Below are 14,277 nucleotides of genomic sequence, written 5' to 3' on the forward strand. Positions count from 1 at the left end.
TTACAAAAAGTCAAATACTAAGAGATCATCATGAGAGTTAATCCAGGTATGACTCTATCGCTCTGGTTTTGCGTACGTTCTACTGACATAGCACTGCATTATGACACACACTGAGGCATTTTTGTTGTTGTTTAACCTTGAGCCTTTCCAGCCACCCTTGTACGTTTTATCCGTTGCGAACCCCTTTGAGCCTTTAACCATTTTGTTTGTTTGTAAACCGCTTATGTTACCCTATGGCCAGAAAAAGAAAAAAAAATAGATAATAATCTCTTCTACCCTTGCTCGGCATAAATGTTGTGGATTTTGGAAACTGTGTGAATTCTAAGTTTGGGGTGGTAAATCTAATACCAAAGGGACAAGTGTGCGAAAAATTGTTACAAGAAAAGAGAAAAGAAAAATTGAAGGCGCTTTGAATGCTCCGGAAAAAGAAATAAAAAGAGAAAAGAAAAATAGAACTCATCAAAACGCACTTGTCCCAATTAAACGACTTGATTACATTTGAAATACTCAATCAGTTGAGTAAAGTTAAAGAGTCGATGTCGAACCCCTGTATATCAAAATAAGCACAGGTACAAGAAACATAACAGGAGTGCCGAGCCCAAACCCCTTGTGTATCCGTTTGTTATTTATCCTACCTGTCCTAAGCCCCGTTACAACCCTAAGTCCTCCAAAAGTGTGTGAATTATGTTTGTGCAATAGAAGTAGAATTTATTCAAAAACTAAGAGTCGATATTGCATACACTGAGTCTTTAGTGCTAACCCTGAGAGATTGTGTGAGATGTAGGAAAAGCTTGCAGGTAAAGAGGTGCTGGACTGTGAGGTGTAGCGGATAGTTCGGATTGGGTGGCCAACGTCTTGACCATGAAGGTAGGAAACTCGGTGCGAATAACATCGGCTGCATAGTGGTAAAAAGGAATTTTGGGGTGACCTCTGTTTGTTGTCTCTGGCATCACTTGAGGACAAGCAATGAGATAAGTTTGGGGTTGTGATCGGTCACATTTTAACTTGATTTTCATCATGTTCTCGGCCAAAATTCATCAATGTGGTAACCCTTTATTTTGTGTTTTAGTGTTTGAATCTTAAGTATTTCATAGTTGAGTAGATTTATGCTTATTTTGCTTTTGGTGTTAATTTAAGTTTTTAGATGCGTTTTATGTCGTTTCCATGGTATTGTGCATGTTTCAGAAGTAGTTGAAGAGTCGGAAGTGCCAAGGCAACAGTGGAAGAGTGAAAGAAAAAGAAAGAAAAAAATAGAAGGAAATTCCTGGAGCCAAACACGGCCCGTGTCTCCTGACACGGCCCGTGCTGCAAGAAAACCTTTTTCCCATACAAAAACCAGGGGGCTGACACGGACGGCTGTAACACCCTTCTAAAATACCCCAAATATTTAATTAAAATAATAAACATATATCAAATCAGAGTAATTATGCCATTCAAGGGTGTCACACATAATATTCACACCATTCAACCATATAACGGTCATGTTCTTTTATTAATTCAAAACATAAACATTTGCATAAAACGCAGCGGATAGAGATCTCCTCAATCATGTAAAACATGTAACATTCACATATAAATTATTCAACAACATAAAACATCCCATCCCGATGTTACATCTATCAGAGCACGACCCACTAAGGAGACTACACTAGACTCCAAGCATTCGCTTCTACTCAACTCATTTCTCGTTACCTGAAAAATAGTTGTAAGGGTGAGTTCCTCAATCAATATAATAAGCATTATAGAATATAATGTCATGTTAAGTAATTTAACACATTAATCACCCTAATCGCAACATACAATCAGTAACAGCACATCAGCTCAACATCATACTCAACACCAACATAAAGCACAAGTATAATCTCAAATCATACTCCACAACAACATAAACACACGTATAATATTGGAATACATCCATTCATATTATACGCCATACATACATTATGCAATGAGACTCCACACATGCGGTACCGACTATTCTTGAACATATAGTTCAAGCTCACCGATCAATCCAGATACGGCTACTAAGCTCACTAGTCCCACTCATTTGAGATCTAATGACTCACTCACTAATTCCTCACCATGGGAATTAGCTACAGCCCCGAAGGCTATGCTATGCACACTAATCATCTAGCATGCAAACATCAACAACAAACCCACAATGGTTCACTCACTAATTCCTCACCATGGGAATTAGCTACAGCCCCAAAGGCTATGCTATGCACGCTAATCATCTAGCAATACAGCATCAACAACAATTCATAATGGACATATGCTCACACTCTAAGCCATACAACAGTCCATTCACAAATACAGGCATAATATATACATTCACATCATTATGCATGCCATCATACATCATCAACACATGTATCAACACATCATTATCATGTAAATCCATTAAACACAGTATTAGCACACTCTACTAATACCTATACTGCTCAAAACAGCGGGAAATAATCCCTATTACATCATACGCCAACATAGGCCAACTCTCAATTATGTACACAACATTAAAAAAGCCAATTTTTCCACTCTGCAACAGTGTTAACCGGTTAACGCCCTGGGTTAACCGGTTAACGCAGGCAAAACACGCTCACTGCCCAAAACTTAACAGTGTTAACCGGTTAACGCCCTGGGTTAACCGGTTAACGCAGGCAAAACAGCACCAATTTCACAATTCGCAACAGTGTTAACCGGTTAACGCCCTGGGTTAACCGGTTAACGTAGACAAAACAGCAGTTCCTGCGCTAACACAAGGCAGAATGCAGAATTCTCCGCATTTTCCGCCGTTGGAGGACTTCCGGACCTCCAATCCCGATTCCGTAAAAAGCTATACGTTCGGAATTTCACAACTAACCCAAACACAGATTCAATTACAGTCTAAATATAATTTATCCAATGCAATTCTTCAGCATCAACAATCCCAATTAGGGTCAAATTAACGGCTTATCACTACCCATCACATATTATCCCATAATACCCATTAATCGACGATAAACCCCCTTACCTGATTAATCCGGCAAATCTTTGAGCTCCAAGCTTTTCTCTCCTCAACCTTCAGCCCTTGCTCTGTCTCTTTGCCCTTTTCCTCTTTCACGATCGTTTCTCTGTTTTCACGTGAAACTTTCTTTTTACCAAATGGGATTCTTTCTCTTATTTCCAACATATATATATTTTCCGAATAATAATAATAATCCAAAAATAATAATAATAAAATTTCCAATTATTTAATTAAATTAATAAATAAATTATTAACTCAATTTAAATAATTATTTTATTATTATCGGGGTGTTACAACTCTCCCCCACTAAAAGAGTTTTCGTCCTCGAAAACATACCTCAAGCGAACAACTCTGGGTAAGACTCCTTCATCTTACTCTCCAGTTCCCAAGTCACGTTGCCACCTGCTGGTCCTCCCCAAGCTACTTTCACCAAGGCAATCTCTTTACCCCGCAACTGCTTCAACTCTCGATCCTCGATCCTCATAGGTGATGTCTCAACAGTCAGGTTATCTCTCACCTGTACATCATCTACTTGGACTACATGCGACGGATCATGGATGTACCTCCTCAACTGAGACACATGAAAAACCTCATGCAAATTCGCAAGCGACGGCGGTAAAGCGACACGATAGGCTACCTCCCCTATCCTCTCCAAAATCTGATAAGGACCAATAAATCGAGGTGTCAACTTTTTCGACTTCAAAGCTCGCCCAACACCAGTTATCGGAGTAACACGAAGAAACACATGATCTCCCTCTTGGAACTCAAGTGACTTCCTCCTCTTGTCATGATAACTCTTCTGACGACTCTGAGCAATTCTCATCTTCTCCTGAATCATCTTAATCTTTTCCGTAGTTTGTTGAACAATCTCCGGTCCAACCACAGCACTCTCACCGGACTCATACCAACATAAAGGTGTCCGACATCTCCTACCATACAAAGCTTCAAACGGTGCCATACCAATACTTGAATGAAAACTATTGTTGTAGGTAAACTCAATCAAAGGTAAATAACAATCCCAAGCACCTCTTTTTTCCAAAACACAAGCCCTCAAAAGATCCTCTAGTGACTGAATCGTCCTCTCAGTCTGACCATCGGTTTGCGGATGATATGCAGAACTCAATCTCAGCTTAGTTCCCAAAGCCCTCTGCAAACCTTCCCAGAACTTCGATGTAAATCTAGGATCTCTGTCCGAAACAATACTCGACGGAATACCATGCAAACTTACAACCTTCTCAATATACAACTCAGCTAATCTCTCTAACGGATAATCCATTCTGATCGGAATGAAATGAGCCGACTTTGTCAATCTGTCAACAATCACCCAAATGGCTTCAAAATTCTTATTTGTCCTCGGCAACCCAGAAACAAAATCCATACTGATACTATCCCACTTCCACTCTGGAATAGCCAACAGTTGCATTAGCCCAGACGGCTTCTGATGCTCAATCTTTGACTTCTGACAAGTCAAACAGGAATAAACAAAACTCGCAATTTCTCTTTTCATTCCCGGCCACCAAAATAACTTTTTCAAATCATGATACATCTTCGTAGCTCCAGGATGAATACTCAAGCCACTACGATGTCCTTCCTCCAGAATACTCTGCTTAAGTTCGGTAACATCCGGAATACACACCCGATTACCAAATTTCAAAACACCATTCTCATCAACTCTGAATTCACCACCTTGGCTTTGATTCACTAAAGTCAACTTATCAACCAAAAGCGCATCGGATTTCTGACCTTCTCTAATCTCATCCAAAATATTACTCGTTAATTTCAACATTCCCAATTTAACACTATTGTGAGTACTCTCACACACCAAACTCAAGTCTCTAAACTGCTCAATCAAATCCAATTCCTTAACCATTAACATAGACATATGCAATGATTTCCGACTCAATGCATCAGCCACTACGTTTGCTTTACCCGGATGGTAATTCAAACCAAAGTCATAATCCTTCAGAAATTCTAACCATCTCCTCTGTCTCATATTCAGTTCTTTCTGATCAAACAAATATTTCAAACTTTTATGGTCACTGAAAACTTCAAATCTTGACCCGTACAAATAATGCCTCCATAATTTCAGAACAAATACCACAGCTGCCAACTCTAAATCATGTGTCGGATAGTTCCTCTCATGAACCCTCAGTTGTCTCGAAGCATAAGCTATAACCTGCTTATTCTGCATCAACACACCACCCAAACCCAACAATGAAGCATCACAGTAAACCTCAAATGATTCCGACGAACTCGGTAATATCAGAATAGGAGCAGTAGTCAACCTTCTCTTTAACTCGTGGAAACCTTCTTCACATTTTGAGTCCCAAACAAATGCTTGTCCCTTTCTAGTCAACATCGTCAACGGTAACGCCAACTTAGAAAATCCCTCTATGAACTTCCTATAATAACCAGCCAATCCAAGGAAACTTCGAATCTCAGCAACAGACTTCGGAGCTTCCCACTTAGACACCGCTTCTATCTTAGAAGGATCAACAGCAACACCACCTCTTGAAATCACATGACCAAGAAAACTAACCTCTTCTAACCAGAATTCACATTTAGAGAGTTTAGCAAATAACTTCTTTTCTCGGAGAACTTCTAAAACCACTCTCAAATGCTCAGCATGCTCTTCTTCAGATTTCGAATACACCAAAATGTCATCAATAAACACCACCACAAACTTATCTAGGTACGGATGGAAAATCCTATTCATATACTCCATAAATACTCCAGGCGCATTAGTCACACCAAAAGGCATTACAGAATACTCATAATGTCCATACCTTGTTCTGAAAGCAGTCTTCTGAATATCCTCAGTTTTCACACGTATCTGATGATATCCAGATCTCAAATCTATCTTGCTGAACACACTCGCACCAACCAATTGATCCATCAAATCATCAATCCTCGGCAAAGGATACCGATTCTTGATCGTCACTTTATTCAGTTGTCTGTAGTCCACACACAACCTCATAGTACCTTCTTTCTTCTTAACCAACAACACTGGTGCACCCCACGGTGACACACTCGGACGAATAAATTTCTTATCCAACAGATCTTCCAACTGACTCTTCAATTCAGTTAACTCAACAGCAGACATACGGTACGGAGCCATCGATATCGGTCTAGTACCAGGTACCAAATCAATCGAGAACTCAACTTCACGTTCTGGCGGCAATTCATTCACTTCTTCCGGAAACACATCAGGAAAATCACACACCACAGCCAGATCACAAATCACCAGTTTATCTGTAGCCTCCAAAGTCGCTAACAGCATAAACAACTCCGCCCCATCTGCTACTTCCTCATTCACCTGCTTGGCTGATAGAAACAAACTCTTTCCTTCTTCAATCTCAGGAAATATAACAGTCTTATCAAAACAGTTGATAGAAACTCGGTTGAACACCAACCAGTTCATTCCCAAGATAACATCAATCTGCACTAATGGAAGACACACAAGGTCTATCCCAAAGTCTCTACCAAAAATACTCAAAGGACAATTCAAACAAACTGAAGTAGTAGTCACTGAACCCTTCGCAGGAGTATCAATCACCATACTTCCAAGCATCTCAGATATCTCTAACTTAAGTTTCACAGCACAATCCAAAGATATAAAGGAATGAGTAGCACCGGTGTCAATAGTAGCTACAAGAGGAAAGCCATTAATATAACACGTACCTCGGATCAAAGGATCATCTGCAGAAGTCTCAGAACCCGATAAAGCAAAGACCTTGCCTCCTGACTGATTCTCTTTCTTCGGCTTAGGACACTGTGGACTGATATGCCCCAACTCTCCACAGTTGAAACAAGTTACAGTCTTCAACCGACACTCTGCAGCCAAATGACCACCTTTCCCACACTTGAAACACTTCATCTCAGCACTGGTACACTCATGGACACGATGTCCAGCCCGACCACATCTATAACACTTAGCAGGGGCACTAGAGTCTCCCCCACTAGGCCTCTTCATCCCACTCTGTTTCTGGAAACCTTTGCCAGCTGCATACGGTTTTCCACGATCATTCTGATTCTTGCCTTTCCTATCAACCCTTTGCTGATAGCTCTCTGCTCTGGCTTTGGAATCCTGTTCAAAAATCCTGCAACAGTCAACCAAGTCAGAAAACACTCTGATCCGCTGATATCCAATAGCCTGTTTGATCTCGGGACGCAACCCGTTCTCAAACTTCACACATTTCGAAAATTCCCCAGTAGCCTCATCATAGGGAGTGTAATACTTCGACAGCTCTGTGAACTTAGCAGCATACTCAGTAACAGACCTGTTACCCTGCTTCAATTCCAAAAACTCTATCTCTTTCTTTCCTCTGACATCCTCTGGAAAGTACTTCCTCAGGAATCTCTCTCTGAATACATCCCAAGAGATCTCAGCATTACCAGCAGTTTCCAACTCAGTGCGGGTAGCAACCCACCAATCATCAGCTTCCTCTGACAGCATATGCGTACCGAATCTGACCTTCTGGTTATCGGCACACTCAGTTACTCGGAAGATCCTCTCGATCTCCTTCAACCACTTCTGAGCGCCATCTGGATCGTATGCTCCCTTGAACATTGGAGGATTGTTCTTCTGGAACTCACTCAGTTGACGAGCAGCTCCCATTCCCACAGCATTCGGATTTCCTCCAAGTACTCCAGCTAGCATACCCATAGCCTCAGCAATCGCAGCATCATCTCTACCTCTTCCAGCCATCTCTATTCTGAAAACCCAACAAGTTAAAACGATAAGTACTGATAGGGTTACCCAACACCTATCCCGTACAGGGAAACAGAATAATTACGACTCGACTCGACCGACTATGCTCTGATACCACTAATGTAACACCCTTCTAAAATACCCCAAATATTTAATTAAAATAATAAACATATATCAAATCAGAGTAATTATGCCATTCAAGGGTGTCACACATAATATTCACACCATTCAACCATATAACGGTCATGTTCTTTTATTAATTCAAAACATAAACATTTACATAAAACGCAGCGGATAGAGATCTCCTCAATCATGTAAAACATGTAACATTCACATATAAATTATTCAACAACATAAAACATCCCATCCCGATGTTACATCTATCAGAGCACGACCCACTAAGGAGACTACACTAGACTCCAAGCATTCGCTTCTACTCAACTCATTTCTCGTTACCTGAAAAATAGTTGTAAGGGTGAGTTCCTCAATCAATATAATAAGCATTATAGAATATAATGTCATGTTAAGTAATTTAACACATTAATCACCCTAATCGCAACATACAATCAGTAACAGCACATCAGCTCAACATCATACTCAACACCAACATAAAGCACAAGTATAATCTCAAATCATACTCCACAACAACATAAACACACGTATAATATTGGAATACATCCATTCATATTATACGCCATACATACATTATGCAATGAGACTCCACACATGCGGTACCGACTATTCTTGAACATATAGTTCAAGCTCACCGATCAATCCAGATACGGCTACTAAGCTCACTAGTCCCACTCATTTGAGATCTAATGACTCACTCACTAATTCCTCACCATGGGAATTAGCTACAGCCCCGAAGGCTATGCTATGCACACTAATCATCTAGCATGCAAACATCAACAACAAACCCACAATGGTTCACTCACTAATTCCTCACCATGGGAATTAGCTACAGCCCCAAAGGCTATGCTATGCACGCTAATCATCTAGCAATACAGCATCAACAACAATTCATAATGGACATATGCTCACACTCTAAGCCATACAACAGTCCATTCACAAATACAGGCATAATATATACATTCACATCATTATGCATGCCATCATACATCATCAACACATGTATCAACACATCATTATCATGTAAATCCATTAAACACAGTATTAGCACACTCTACTAATACCTATACTGCTCAAAACAGCGGGAAATAATCCCTATTACATCATACGCCAACATAGGCCAACTCTCAATTATGTACACAACATTAAAAAAGCCAATTTTTCCACTCTGCAACAGTGTTAACCGGTTAACGCCCTGGGTTAACCGGTTAACGCAGGCAAAACACGCTCACTGCCCAAAACTTAACAGTGTTAACCGGTTAACGCCCTGGGTTAACCGGTTAACGCAGGCAAAACAGCACCAATTTCACAATTCGCAACAGTGTTAACCGGTTAACGCCCTGGGTTAACCGGTTAACGCAGACAAAACAGCAGTTCCTGCGCTAACACAAGGCAGAATGCAGAATTCTCCGCATTTTCCGCCGTTGGAGGACTTCCGGACCTCCAATCCCGATTCCGTAAAAAGCTATACGTTCGGAATTTCACAACTAACCCAAACACAGATTCAATTACAGTCTAAATACAATTTATCCAATGCAATTTTTCAGCATCAACAATCCCAATTAGGGTCAAATTAACGGCTTATCACTACCCATCACATATTATCCCATAATACCCATTAATCGACGATAAACCCCCCTTACCTGATTAATCCGGCAAATCTTTGAGCTCCAAGCTTTTCTCTCCTCAACCTTCAGCCCTTGCTCTGTCTCTTTGCCCTTTTCCTCTTTCACGATCGTTTCTCTGTTTTCACGTGAAACTTTCTTTTTACCAAATGGGATTCTTTCTCTTATTTCCAACATATATATATTTTCCGAATAATAATAATAATCCAAAAATAATAATAATAAAATTTCCAATTATTTAATTAAATTAATAAACAAATTATTAACTCAATTTAAATAATTATTTTATTATTATCGGGGTGTTACACCGGCCGTGTTGCTTGGCACGGCCCGTGTCAGCAGGTCTGAAGGAAAATCAAAAAAATAAATAATTGAAGAGCCAACACGGCCGCCCGTGTTGCGTGGCACGGCCCGTGTTGGCAGGAGCGCTGAAGTTTCCGATTTCTTGTTTTCACTCATGTAAGTGATCCCGGAGGGCATTTTTGACTTTTTGGCCTGGCTGCAATGTGTACCACACTATTTAGACCTAATGGAAGGACAAACAAAGGGACGGGATAGAGAGAATGAGAGAATCAAGATTTTTGAAGAACGGAGATCATCAAGCGCGGAAGCAATTGAAGATCGAAGCTATCTAATCTCTTGTAATGTCTAATCTTATATTTGTACCTTCTTTGAATATTATCATGAGCTAAACCCCCCCAATGCTAGGGGGGTGTCCCTGAATTGCTTTTGTAATGAACCTTTTTCCTACAATGTTATGAATGTCTATGTTTTTATGAAATCAATTTGTTATAACACGAGTGTAATGCTTGCCGTATTGGAAAATTAGGTATTGAATTGGAGGTAAAGGAGGTCTGACAAATCCCTTTATCACTATGTGTATAACAACATCGCTAATTTCTCTTAGGAATGAGGATCTAATAGCGATGATGGAAAATTCTTGATATTCATACATGAGATTAATATTCTTTTGAATGGCTAAGGAATTGGGATTTAAAATAGAATGTTAATGGTTTCTGGCTAAGGAATTAGGGGAAACTTCTCTTGAGAACCTTATTGAATCATTCGAACATAGATATCATAAAATAAGGATTAAGTTTATTTCAGAGCAATTCATACACCCTTGATCTAGCATGTTTAACGTTTCTGCATTCAAAAATCTCTATTGTACCTTTATATTTTACAAAGCAAATTCACTCTTCACTTACCAACCTAAGGTTATTTTGTTTAATTGAATCATTATCAACACTGATAGTTCCTACGCAGTCCTCGAGATCGATACTCAGGATAATTCCTTTTATTACTACATCGGTAAAATAGTACACTTGCTATTTTCCCGATCAGTGCTTATGAGATTTGAAGAGTTTTAGAGGTTCTGATGAGGTGCTTTCTTATTTATTACATCAAAAGCTGTGTCCTAAGAGTCAGATTAACTTATGTTCAAACCTGCAAATTTAAAACTAGCTTTGACTTTCTCAGATTCAAGCTTATCATTAAACTCAACATTAGTTGATTCCTCAATGATGTTAGTTTAGTGTTACATACTATGTAGCTTTTTGAGGGTAACATAGTGTCTTAACATGATACATTTTTTTAGTAAGAATTAAACTTGTTAGTATTTACATACAAGGTACAACATTATTGATAGAGAGAAAAAGGTTAATACCGATAAATTATGAACCAATGATCTTACTCTCTTGGCCCTCTTTAGAACCTATAAAGCCACTAAGCTTAAGTTCCATATCTTGGAACATATTCCTTTTTCCCTTTATATGTTGAGAGCATCCATACTCTAGGAACCATGATTGGTGTCTCAACTTTGCTACTTAGGATGTCTACAACATAAGTTATTTTATCTTTTGGTACCCACATCTTTTTGGGTCCTATGAGATTAGTTTTCCCATAAGTTTTATAAACCCAAGGTTTATGAGCAGAATATAAATAATGAGAGTGACCATAAGCATAATAGGAATGCATTGCCCTTGGCTTTTTCACATTCTTTTTATGTTTAGGTTTGAATAAGGTGTTCTTTGGTTTATGATAACGAATACCTCTTTTCCCTTTACCATTAATTCCATAAATCATTGAAGCAATTTCGATTTTATCTATAATTTTAGCAAGAAATTCTTGAAAAAAACTTCATATTTCTTAAAAGCACATTCAATATCCATAGAAGCTTATGAAAAAATTTCTTTTCTAAAATTTTCACTGTGGGTTGGGACTGAAGGCTCAAAAGTGGCATTTTACCATAATTGGAGTAACCAGTATGGGCCAACTAGTAGCAGGTTTGTCCCTGGTTGATAGGTCTTCAGAATTTTGACAGCTTCTCCCAAAGACTCATAAAGTGAACCCATGATCCGTTGACTTAGGCAGATGTTGCGTCTAACGTGCAGTTGGTTCGCCAGGGTTAAAAATATCTTCACCACTTGAAAAGACTTTGAGCAGAAGATACATCTTGACAACCAAAGTGCCAGGAAGGCAATATGCTCTTCGTTAGAAACTCCATCATTTTCAGTGTTGTGATGGTCAGATATATAGTGAGTGAAGGTGACTCTGTTGGTATCAAAATTGATGGTGTTTTCGTTCATATCACTTGGGTCAAATACTTCTCCAGTTGGTCGAAACACAGCGATAACAACAATGTCGAAAAGGGCAGGAGTCAACATTCCGCAGGGGAAATGGAAAGTATTGTGAGTACTATCCCAAAAATATAAAGAGGCTATTAACATATTTTGACTATATCCTGGCCCTACTTTCGACATTTGAATCATGTCATAAATACCCACTTCTTTCCAAAATTGGGCTTTCTCCTTCTCAACTTTGGTAAGCCAAGTGAGATAGGGTTCAAGGTTTTTTGACAAGGGGAAATAGCGAAACTCTCTAAGAATGCCACTCATATAGTTAAGATTGATAAGCTTTTTTATTTCTAAGGCTTCAGTCGAAGACTAGGCTTGATTATCATCTACAGTTTTCACTTAGGAATCATTACTTTCTGGCTTACTGGCTAAGGGTTTTGCATGATGATAAGTAGGGAAAAACTTTTTGAGTTTTTCAGCATCAACATTAGGGATAGGAAAATGACCCATATATGCATGAGTTTTACCAGCAATAGTGAGAGGAATCAATACCTGGGATTGATATATTTTTCGCTTTTCTTCAAGGAGAGGAGGTTCGGGAACATATTCTTAATTTCCTACCAGTGATGGTTTTGCAATATAGGTTACGGGTGATAATAAATATTGATGTTGCTTGCCAGCTTTGTTGTTCTTGGTTTTTGAAGACGCCATTGTTGAAGATTTGAACTTTGGAAGAGGAAAAGCTTGTGTAAGTTGTTACTGAGAAGGAATCGCAGGAGAATCAGAGGTTATGACTTAAGAAATGGAAATTTTTACAAAGGAGGAAGATGAAGAATATTTATAGAGGGAGAAAAATCCGTTTACATTTCCTTTGTGATGACAAGTGGAACGAATAGTGGGACGCATATATGTTTTTCATTGGTTGAGCAAAATTTTGGAAGACTAACGCTTGTTTACCAAAATCCAAGGTAAACAACCATATACGTGACTTTCTTTTGAGGCTTATCCTCTTCTATTATGAAGACTTCATCCTTCTGGATTGAATCCAAAGCCTTAATTTTCTCCACTTGCTTATTCTCCACTTGCTTATCCTCTTCTATTATGAGAGAGTCATTTGTGTTTCAAGAAAATGGATCTTTATTTGACATAATTAAGTGTTTGACACAACGAGCCAATACCAGAACCGAGGCTCTAATTCCAATTGAAGGTGCAAGAAACACAAGAAATAGGGGTTTCAATTGGGTTTCTGGATTTAAAAACTTTTGCAACCCATAATCTCAAACAACAAAGATAATGATAAAGATAAGAACACAAGTATTTTTATCTTGGTCCATTGTTAACAAAGCTACGTCTCCCACCCGAGTGATTTTATGCCTTCTCAGTAAGGACTTAATTCAATAATCAAACCGATTATACAACTTAAAGACCAATTGTCTAAGACTTCTTGAGAATTATGACTATACCCAGGTCTCTCAAGGTAATACAACTCAAAGACTAATCGTAAATGACTTCTTAAGAATTTGGACTAAACTTAGTATCTCAAGAAAATTAACAATTGTTAATCAAATTAATTGTGTTTACAAAGATGCTTCTCAGTAAGCAGAATACCCATAATAACATTCAGGTTTACGTCAAAGAATATTTGAAATGAAGCTTGATGTGATTCTTCAATCTTTTCTTTGTTGAAGATGATTTTCTTTAAAGAATTTTCTTCATCATGAAGTTTCTTCACTCTTCTGTGCGAATGCCTTCTATTTGTATTTTCTTCTTCTTTTTAATCAACCATTTTTATTATATCTCACAAATCCCTTAACCTCTTTATAGATAACAAAATAAGACTGTTGGAAGATAGTATTGGAACACTCTTCAAGGTATACTATAGTTGTAGAATAGGTAGATTCAACCATAAACCTTGGGTAGTTGGTATATAATATTTTATAGCTATTTGAAGTACAATACTTTTGATTAGACGCTTAACATATACTACATATGAGAACTATTCACCCATTTTAGAACTCTAGAACATTGTCATTGCATACGAGAGATTTAACACATGTTCAGAATTCAGAACCTTAAGAATAGACATCAGAGTCTAATGAGTAAATGAGGCTTGAATGAATCGGAGTGCATCAGAGACGTCTATATCATAAGTGTTAATTGGTGACAACTAGAGTTGACTATAACTTTATAACTTCTTCAAGGATTGCTTTGTTTCAAATTCTAATGATG

This window comes from Lathyrus oleraceus, chromosome 7 (genome assembly GCF_024323335.1).
Source record: "Lathyrus oleraceus cultivar Zhongwan6 chromosome 7, CAAS_Psat_ZW6_1.0, whole genome shotgun sequence".
NCBI classification, from domain to species: domain Eukaryota; kingdom Viridiplantae; phylum Streptophyta; class Magnoliopsida; order Fabales; family Fabaceae; genus Lathyrus; species Lathyrus oleraceus.